This window comes from Haemaphysalis longicornis, unplaced genomic scaffold (assembly GCF_048455015.1).
Source record: "Haemaphysalis longicornis isolate Haplotype H1 unplaced genomic scaffold, Haemaphysalis longicornis Haplotype H1 scaffold_8, whole genome shotgun sequence".
NCBI classification, from domain to species: domain Eukaryota; kingdom Metazoa; phylum Arthropoda; class Arachnida; order Ixodida; family Ixodidae; genus Haemaphysalis; species Haemaphysalis longicornis.
This window is the reverse complement of record NW_027526445.1, coordinates 11,304,541-11,314,992: the sequence shown is the minus strand read 5'-3', so window position 1 is coordinate 11,314,992 and position 10,452 is coordinate 11,304,541. Positions and strand designations below refer to the sequence as shown.

At 47.7% G+C, this 10,452-nt stretch overlaps 1 non-coding gene across 1 annotated transcript; it reads left to right on the top strand.

Annotated features, from left to right (window-relative positions):
* Positions 1 to 2,705: 2,705 nt before the first annotated feature.
* Positions 2,706 to 2,778, top strand: Trnas-gga (transfer RNA serine (anticodon GGA)). Its single transcript has one exon. It is a non-coding gene; the product is annotated as a tRNA-Ser (tRNA).
* The last annotated feature ends 7,674 nt before the right edge of the window (positions 2,779 to 10,452 follow it).

Here is a 10,452-nt window from a genome sequence, read left to right as displayed (position 1 = left end):
CCCGCGGGTAGCGTAGTGGTTATCGCACCAGTCCGGTATTCTGGAGGTCGTGGGTTCGGATCCCACCTGGCGGGCATTTTTTCTCCACTTTCTTATTTTCCAAATTCTTTATCTTGAGCCACTACATCCTCCCCTTGCTTTCAGAGTTCTTCTTGACTGCCAATTCTTATTTCTGTCTTATTTTCAACGAGCCCCTCATTTCCTATTCTGATTCGCTACATGCATAGCGAGGGCCTCTGTTTTGGCAGTCTTGGTGCCACAGGGAGCCTAAGAGGGTTGAACGCTGGTCGACAACCCTCGACAAATCGTAGACGCTCGAGTCATGGCACGGGGCTTAAAAAGAAGGTCCCCTTCACCCCGAGTAGTCCGAGTGGCGCTGGCTACCACCCCCAAGCGCGGGAAACAAACATACGTGAACATATATGCCACAGAAAGTGGAGGCTAAAGTAACCCCGCCGGTAGCGTAGTGGTTATTGCACCAGACCGGTATTCTGGAGGTCGTGGGTTTTGGATTCCACCTTGCGGGCATTTTTTCTCAACTTTGTTTTTTTTTTCAAATTCTTTATCTTGAGCTACTACATCCTCCCCCTTGCTTTCCGAGGTCTTCTTGACTGCCAACTCTTATTTCTCTCCTATTGTCAACGAGCCCCTCATTTCCTATTCTGTTTCGCTACGTGCCTAGCGAGGGCCTCTGTTCTGGCATTCTTGGTGCCATGGGAGCTTAAGAGGGTTCAACGCTGGTCGACCACTCTCGACATGTCGTAGACGCTCGAGTTAACGCCCGGGGGTTAAAAAGGAGGTCTCCTTCAGCCCGAGTAGTCAAGGTGGCGCTGGCTACCACCCCCAAGCGCAGGACATAAAAACACCTGAACATAAATACCCCAGAAAGTGGAGGGTAAAGTAGCCCCGCCGGTAGCGTAGTGGTTATCGCACCAGACCGGTATTCTGGAGGTCGTGGGTTCGGATCCCACCTGGCGGGCATTTTTTCTCCACTTTCTTATTTTCCAAATTCTTTATCTTGAGCCACTACATCCTCCCCCTTGCTTTCAGAGGTCTTCTTGACTGCCAATTCTTATTTCTGTCTTATTTTCAACGAGCCCCTCATTTCCTATTCTGAATCGCTACATGCATAGCGAGGGCCTCTGTTTTGGCAGTCTTGGTGCCACAGGGAGCCTAAGAGGGTTGAACGCTGGTCTACCACTCTCGACATGTCGTAGACGATCGAGTCACGGCCAGGGGGTTAAAAGGAAGGTCTCTTTCACCCCGAGTAGTCCGAGTGGCGCTGGCTACCACCCCCAAGCGCAGGAAACAAAAACACCTGAACATCAATACCCAAGAAAGTTGAGGCTAAAGTAGCCCCGCCGGTAGCGTAGTGGTTATCGCACCAGACCGGTATTCTGGAGGTCGTGGGTTCGGATGCCACCTCGCCGGCATTTTTTCTCCACTTTCTTATTTTCTAAATTCTTTATCCTGAGCTACTACATCCTCCCCCTTGCTTTCCAAAGTCTTCTTGACTGCCAATTCTAATTTCTGTCTTATTTTTAACGAGCCACTCATTTCCGTTTCTGATTCGCTACATGCATAGCGAGGGCCTCTGTTCTGGCAGTCTTGGTGCCATAGGGAGCTTAAGAGTGTTGAACGCTGGTTGACCACTCTCGAGATGTCGTAGACGCTCGAGTGAGGACCAGGGGGTTAAAAAGAAGGTCCCCTAACTGTAGTCCGAGTGGCACTGGCTACCACCCCCAAGCCAGGAAACAAAAACACCTGAACATAAATACCCCAGAAAGTTGAGGCTAAAGTAGCCCCGCCGGTAGCGTAGTGGTTATCGCACCAGACTGGTATTCTGGAGGTCGTGGGTTCCGATCACACCTGGCGTTCATTTTTTCTTCACTTTCCTGTTTCGAAATTCTTTATCTTGAGCTACTACATCCTCCCCCTTGTTTTCCGAGTTCTTCTTGACTGCCATTTCTTATTTCTGTAATATTTTCATCGAGCCCCTTATTTCCTGTTCTGATTAGCTTCATCCATAGCGAGGGCCTCTGTTCTGGCAGTCTTGGTGCCCTAGGGAGCTTAAGAGGATTCAACGCTGGTCGACCACTCTCGACATGTCGTAGACAATCGAGTCATGGCCCGGGAGTTAAAAGGAAGGTCTCCTTCACCCCGAGTAGTCCGAGTGGCGCTGGCTACCACCCCCAAACGCAGGAAACAAAAACACCTGAAATTAAATACCCCAGAAAGTGGAGGCTAAAGTAGTCCCGCCGGTAGCGTAGTGGTTATCGCACCAGACCGGTATTCTGGAGGTCGTGGTTTCGGATCCCACCCGGCGGGCATTTTTTCTCCAGTTTCTTATTTTCTAAATTCTTTATCTTGAGCTACTACAACCTCCCCTGTGCTTTCCAAGGTTTCTTGACTGCCAATTGTTATTTCTGTCTTATTTTCAACGAGCCCCTTATTTCCTATTCTGATTCGCGGCATGCATAGCGACGGCCTCTGCTCTGGCAGTCTTGGTGTCATAGGGAGTTAAGAGAGTTCAACGCTGGTCGACCACTCTCGACATGTTGTAAACGCTCGAGTCACGGCCCGGGGGTTAAAAAAAAGGTCCCCTTCAACCCGAGTAGTCTGAGTGGCGCTTGCTACCACCCCCAAGTGCAGGAAACAAAAACACCTGAACATAAATACCCCAGAAAGTGGAGGCTAAAGTAGCCCCGCCAGTAGCGTAGTGGTTATCGCACCAGACCGGAATTCTTGAGGTCGTGGGTTCGGATCCCACCTGACGGGCATTTTTTCTCCACTTTCTTATTTTTCCAAATTCTTTATCTTGAGCCACTACATCCTCCCCCTTGCTTTCCGAGGTCTTCTTGACTGCGAATTGTTATTTCTGTCTTATTTTCAACGAGCCCCTTATTTCCTATTCTGATTCGCGACGTGCATAGCGACGGCCTCTGTTCTGGCAGTCTTGGTGCCATAGGGAGCTTAAGAGGGTTGAACGCTGGTTGACCACTCTCGAGATGTCGTAGACGCTCGAGTCAGGACCCGGGGGTTAAAAGGAAGGTCTCCTTCACCCCGAGTAGTCCGAGTGGCGCTGGCTACCACCCCCAAACGCAGGAAACAAAAACACCTGAAATTAAATACCCCAGAAAGTGGAGGCTAAAGTAGCCCCGCCGGTAGCGTAGTGGTTATTGCAACAGACCGATATACTGGAGGTCATGGGTTCGGATCCCACCCGGCGGGAATTTTTTCTCGACTTTCTTATTTTCGAAATTCTTTATCTTGAGCTACTACATCCTCCCCTGTGCTTTCCAAGGTCTTCTTGACTGCCAATTGTTATTTCTGTCTTATCTTCAACGAGCCCCTAATTTCCTATTCTGATTCGCGACATGCATAGCGACGGCCTCTGCTCTGGCAGTCTTGGAGCCAGAGGAAGCCTAAGAGAGTTCAACGCTGGTCGACCCCTCTCGACATGTCGTAAACGGTCGAGTCATGGCCAGGGGGTTAAAAAAAAAGGTCCCCTTCAACCCGAGTAGTCCGAGTGGCGCTGGCTACCACCCCCAAGCACAGGAAACAAAAACACATGAACATAAATACCCCAGAACGTTGAGGCTAAAGTAGCCCCGCCGGTAGCGTAGTGGTTATCGCACCAGACCGGTATTCTGGAGGTCGTGGTTTCGGATCCCACCCGGCGGGCATTTTTTCTCCACTTTCTTCTTTTCGAAATTCTTTATGTTGAGCTACTACATCCTCCCCCTTGCTTTCCGAGGTCTTCTTGACTGCCAATTGTTATTTCTGGCTTAGTTCACGGAGCCCCTCATTTCCCATTTTCTGATTCGCGACATGCATAGCGACGGCCTCTGCTCTAGCAGTCTTGGTGCCATAGGGAGCTTAAGAGGTTTCAACGCTGGTCGACCACTCTCGACATGTCGTAGACGCTCGAGTCACAGCCCGGGGGATAAAAAGAAGGACCCCTTCAGCCCGAGTAGTCCGAGTGGCACTGGCTACCACCCCGTAGCGCAGGAAACAAAAATACCAGAACATAAATACCCCAGAAAGTTGAGGCTAAAGTAGCCCCGCCGGTAGTGTAGTGGTTATCGCACCAGACCGGTATTCTGGAGGTCTTGGGTTTGGATCCCACTTCGCGGGCATTTTTTCTCCACTTTCTTATTTTCGAAATTCTTTAGCTTGAGCTACTACATCCTCCCCCTTGCTTTCTGAGTTCTTCTTGACTGCCATTTCTGATTTGTGTATATTTTCAACGAGCCCATCATTTCCTATTATGATTAGCTTCACCCATAGCGAGGGGCTCTGTTCTGGCAGTCTTGGTGCCATAGGGAGCTTAAGAGGATTCAACGCTAGTCGACCACTCTCGACATGTCGTAGACGCTCGAGTCACGGCCCGGGGGTTAAAAAGAAGGTCTCCTTCACCCCACGTAGTTCGAGTGGCGCTGGCTACCACCCCCAGGCGTAGGAAACAAAAACACCTGAAATAAATACCCCAGAAAGTGGAGGCTAAAGTAGCCCCGTTGGTAGCGTAGTTGTTATCGCACCAGACCGGTATTCTGGAGGTCGTGGGTCCGGATCCCACCTGGCGGCATTTTTTCTCCACTTTGTTATTTTCCAAATTCTTTATCTTGAGCTACTACATCCACCCCCTTGCTTTCCGAGGTCTTCTTGACTGGCAATTCTTATTTCGGTCGTATTTTCAACGAGCCCCTCAACGAGCACGGGAACTTCAATACTTTATGTGATTAGTGGTGACATGCATAAAAAGCATGTATGTAGGTGTGCGGTTGAAATGTTCTATACAGACGTTGGTATGGGGATGGTAAGATGTAAAACGGTGTTTTGTAGAACTCAAACGAAGCAAAGAAGCGGAAACTTCCTACAAGAAGTATCGTCATCGGTAGGTGAGACATTGACACGGAAGGACCACATTGTAAAATGACATGAAGATGGAAGTGCGTTACACCATTCTCTGAACTGGGTGACAGCGCCCTCATAATTCCAAAACTTGCGGCACCATCAACTTACAAGGCCATCAACGTGCTGTCTGGTGTTGATGAAGACAAGCGAGCAAGAAGGTTCAACTCTGCTCGATGAAACCGTTTGCCCGGCAAGTTAAGTGGCTGCAGGGAACCACCGAGGGCTGTTTTTGAACTTTTAAATATTTAGTGCGGTCGTCCAGCAATTACAAAGCGTCACACAGCCGTATACTGCCCAGGCAAGAAAAACCGTTGCCTGACTAGGTATGAAGGCGTGTCCGACCGAGGTGACATGCATTCGCTGCAACGTGGATTTAGGGAAGCACCGACCACCAAGGAGGTTTGTGACATCCGGGCGCAAAACAAAGCCATCAGCGCCAAAATGAAGGAAGCTAACACTAAGGCGTGAGACTTCCAGGTAGCCAAGCTCCACGCAACTGTTGCGTTACTTCTCTTTCTCGCCGTACGGCGTTGTTGAAGCCTCGCCGGTGTAGCAGGGACCACAGCTGGATTTACGTCATCCCCTATATTTACACGGTTCTGCACAACTGGTGGCGTCGTGGCCTACCTTCTTAGCGAGCGCTTATTGCTCCGGCTGCGGCCTCCTCATGCAGGCACATACCACAATTAGGTACCAATTGGCCCTCCGACAATCCGACCTCGCTTTTCTCCGACATGTCCGGCGCTCGGGTACAGCGCACGTCTCCTTTCCCGCGTTCCCAATGTCTCCCCTGACGCCTATCTCTGCCCGTTATTGAGGCGCCGCTCCGGGCTGGGCGCTTGCTGAAATGGGGTAGGGTTTGATATCTAGCGCTCAAGAGCAAAACTTGTCACCTAGCGAAGACTGCCCGAGGTGGCGTAGTCAAGCTTGTGCTACAAAAGGTCTTCTGATGATGCACCTTGGCATGAATTAGGTATGCCTGCAGCGAGACATCAAGGGCAATTGAGCGGAGGCCTTTTTTGAGGTTTTGCCGTCCCCTGTTCATAGCCACCTCGTCAGAAGGACTAGGCGGATGGACAACAATGAAGTGTGGACTCGGAAGGACCCGGATCCACACCTTGATGCATGCGAGCCAATTTTCAGGATAGAGTAACTGATATTTTTTGAAAGTCAAAGCTTAGTGCGTTCAACCACCCAAGGGGGCGCGGTTCAGGACATATCTAAACTGCCTCTTTTTCACTTGCGGATGCAATTTTCCTATGGCTGAAAGAAAGTGAAGACTTCCTGCCCTATGATGGGATAGGTTTGTTTCGATGTCAAGAGGGCACTACTGTAGAAATAGAATCGGTCACTTCTAACCGGTGGATGTGCCAAAACTGCTCCAATGTCGTAGCTGCGTGCATCTGTTGGTACTTCAGCTGTAGCCGATGCTGATTATGTCAACACATTGGAGAATAACAGCAATATAAAGCTCATTGAAACTTTCCGTTGGTCCTGGACCCCAAAAGAAGGTGGTGTTCCGGCAAAGAAGTCATTGCCAAGATGTTCTATTTTCATGAGATTTCTTATGTTTTAATGAAGTAGCGAAGGCATCACCACAGGCAGACGAAGCTGAGGACGTCTTTCGGTGAGTGAGGTTCGAATTTATTCGACACACAAGACTTTGTCAGGTTCGGGGTGCACTCCCATTGCACGGAATAGATCGCGATAAGTATCATAACTGCGATTTTTAGACGCCAAAATTTACAATAACTGCCATAATGCAAGGATACTAGCCACCAGAAAACGTCAAAAATCACCGAAAAACGCCCTTGATAAGGTTAACGACAAAACGACATCGCCTAGGAGCAGATACAACAAGAATAGTTAAAGCCATGTAACCCTTACTGCCCACAATTAACTGACATGTTGCTTGTATTACAAGAACCGACGGGCAATACTTTTATTTGATAAGCAACATAGGGCTTTAATATAGAGTTTTTTTATATGCAGAGCATTTCAGTAACTCACGATGTCACCCGCGTTGTCCCGTCGTAGGCCGCACCGTCGTTGTCCGCACCCCTCCCCCTACACTATATAAACGACAATACTATCCGGCGCCTGGTTTCGATACCTCGACCCTGCGGGCGGAACGCAATGTACATGGTGCTCTACCCACTGCGCCACAAAGCCGACACAGAATACGACCGTTCAAACGCCCTTATATCGTTGACTCATTCAAATTACTGCTGACGAGCGCTCCCTCGTCAGCAGTTGCCACAAGTGCAACAACATTAACGTAACGCAAACTACTTAACGTCGTGCGCCCCCGGAAATTCTTTGCGTTTGGTCGCGCCCCTCGCGAGGGGGATGTTTCACTGCGTCGCCATGCGAACAGTTTGCCACGCTTAAGTTTCGCTTTTTCTTTTCTGGGGTGCCGACGAGCGGCGCCACCTCCTCGCACTTCGCCGCGGGAGGAAACGCGGCGGGAGCGAGAGATGGCGCTGGCGTCTCCGTGGGCACCGGCGCCGGCGCGGGGTTTCTTTTTTTTGTTTTGAAAGCGTGCTCATCAACAGCAATCAACAAGTATTCACTGTTGAGGTGGATGTAAGAAAAGAACTTAAAACCATGGAGTTCATCCTATGCGTCATATATGCGAGGAAGGGTGCACAGGCGCTTTCGATAATATACTATTTCGATTGTGTATATTATTTCGATAATATACACAAACCGCCATGTAGCATCCTTCTTCTTTGCAAGTGAAACCTGAGATGCCCATGAACTTGTGTATGGACATATAGGGCAATACAAAAAAGATTTCTCCGTTCTGTTTCGAATAGATAAGAATTCCACCTTCAATACATGAAAAAGCCGTCCGCGTACTTCGTTTGAACCACATGTGTAGCTGATGTTGAACAGCCATCGCCTGTCCCATAGGGCTGACACCAAGATCAAATATATGCCAAATCCATGGTACGAAATTATTAAGTTTTTTTGCCTTTACAGTGGGCCGATTGGAAGCAACTAATGCACAAGATCTAGACTCAGTGGTTGAGTAGGGTTGGTCTCTCAGTGACTGTGCATCCCTGTCACATCGGCTCTCACAGTGTGATATCTGGCACAGCATGGGGACGGAAATTACTTCATGGATAACCTGGGTAGAATGGGGTGTTTGTGATTAGCACTCGTACGCGACCATCGAAACCATCACAACATGTGGCGTAATCACATTGAGCGTGAAGAATATTTCGACTATTTCGGCCACCATTTCGACAGGCGAAAACCGTTTTAAATACGATAGTGTTGGCGCTGGTGGTTTTGGAATGGCGGCAGAAGTGATATATCTCTTAATCGCAGTAGCGGTGATAACCAGGCAGCTCCAGGCGGAGGACCCCGTTGAACAATAGATTAGGACTGAATGGTCAATTGAAAATGGTGGCGAGTGTCATGTCGTGGGAAAATTGTTTCAGCACAGCTACCTGTGCGCACCGCTTCTGCTAAGTACAGCCAAATAGCCTCGGTGCAATGTATGTATATCATATCACAAATATTGAAAACCCGGAAATGCTGGACACCGGTTGGAATACACAAAAAAAACTGAATCGTGTGCAAAAAAACGTTCCTCATTACCTTTCGGCGGAGGCAACATTTTAAATGCATAGCATCTTAGTAACTCCCAATGTCACGCGGCGTTGGCGTGCCTTGTCGTAGTGCGCAGGCGCGCCTTGTCGTAGTCCCAAAACGCGCCTTGTCGTAGTCCGCAGCCAGGCCACTATACTATAAAGGAAATAACAGTTTCCGGCGCCCGGTTTCGAACCCATGACGCCGCGGGCGTTCCTGAACGCAAGGTTCCCGGCGCACTAGCGACTGAGCCACGAAACCGACACAGATTTAGATGCACCGAACGCGCCTTATATCCTTCACTCATTTCTGGTTTGTTTTGAAAGCGCCACAAGTTGTCCCGCGCCTCCAAAATATGGCGACACGGGTCCCGCGATCGAGAGATACGACTTGCCGGCGCACCCCCTCGGAAATGCTGTGCATTTGATCGTGCCCCTCGCGAGGGGGATGTGTTTTTTTGAAAGATTATCGCAAACCTGCACACCTTGTATATGTCCTCAAAGAGGTCTTTGCTCGTTTCCTTTATTCACCAGTTTTTGAAAGATTCGTGTACAGCGAGGGTGCATCAAGAATCGAACACGTTTTCGTATTTCGTGTGTTTAATTATCAGAATATGGTTGTTTGTAATTATGAAAAGTTACATTATAACTGCCACTTCCTCAGTTTATTTTGAATAAATCGGTCTGTTACATCATTTCTCTTTATCACACCTGCCAAAAAGAATGTAGGTGTTCATGTATACGTATATACAAATATATATATATATATATATATATATATATATATATATATATATATATATATATTTATATATATATTCGTTCGTTATACCCGCAACCATTTGGGGTGCCCTCGACTGCACAAGTAAAACTTTGGAAGAACAAAAGAATGATTGAAACGATATTTACTCACATATAGGCCACAGAACATGTCTTTATCGAAAAACAATTTCTGTTACATAACTGAAATGAAGACGCAGATCACCTTTGGTTAATACCGGCATAGCAAGCAGTGCGTACGAACGATGTTTGCAAAAGGGTTGTGTGTTCAGCTATGCTCGTGGGGTAACAAGGCAGTGAGAAGGTAAAGACGGGACAAAAAGCACGTACGGTGGGTTGAAAATTTATGTGTCCCAAGTGCCATAGAATAGGGTAGCTATAAAATCAGGCAGACCAATAGATATGACCGGAACCTGCAGGCACCAGCGAGGTGCGTGTCAAGCTGGGAATATTTAGGTAAAAAAACATACAGAAAAGGGGGCTCACCGGGATACCATGGTCGACGGGATGGTAGCGGCACTAATTAATTATTTTATTTTTTGTGTGCGCCTGACGAAGGTGGAAAAAATTGATACGGTGCACAAAACGGAAGATAGGAAAGTTAGACGTCAACAGCGACATTCGGGAAAGATGCAACGCAGTTCACCAAAAAAAATGAGCGTAAGAGCAGCGGTCAGCTTATCATTTTCAACCAAAAAACGAAAAGTGCGAAATTAAGCAAAAAAACTCAAAGAAATGCAGGCGCTTACTATATTTTTATGGATAGGTACAAGATACTAAACATAGGTCTGAAGGCAGCCTCCTTACTAAAAGAAAAATTTACTGTTCTTCTGGATTATGTTCGTAGAACACGTTGACTCTTCATACCACATAAAACAGCTGCTGTGTATTGAGAGTTTGGGGAAATTACTTTTGGTAGAATTTGGTGAAAAGTTTGAAAAAAAAACAGAATATTCAGAAACGTGAAAAAAGAACAAATAACACAACGCAATTTTAATAAAGTCAGGATTTTTTCGCAGAAATAAGCACATTGGCTTTTATATATTTCACTATAACCAAGACCGACTGCCTCAAACTTAAAATTTACCCGAACTCCAGAACGCAACGGTCGTTGTAAATTTTCGTAGCGTATTGCAAAATTGTGCAAAGGTGTCGA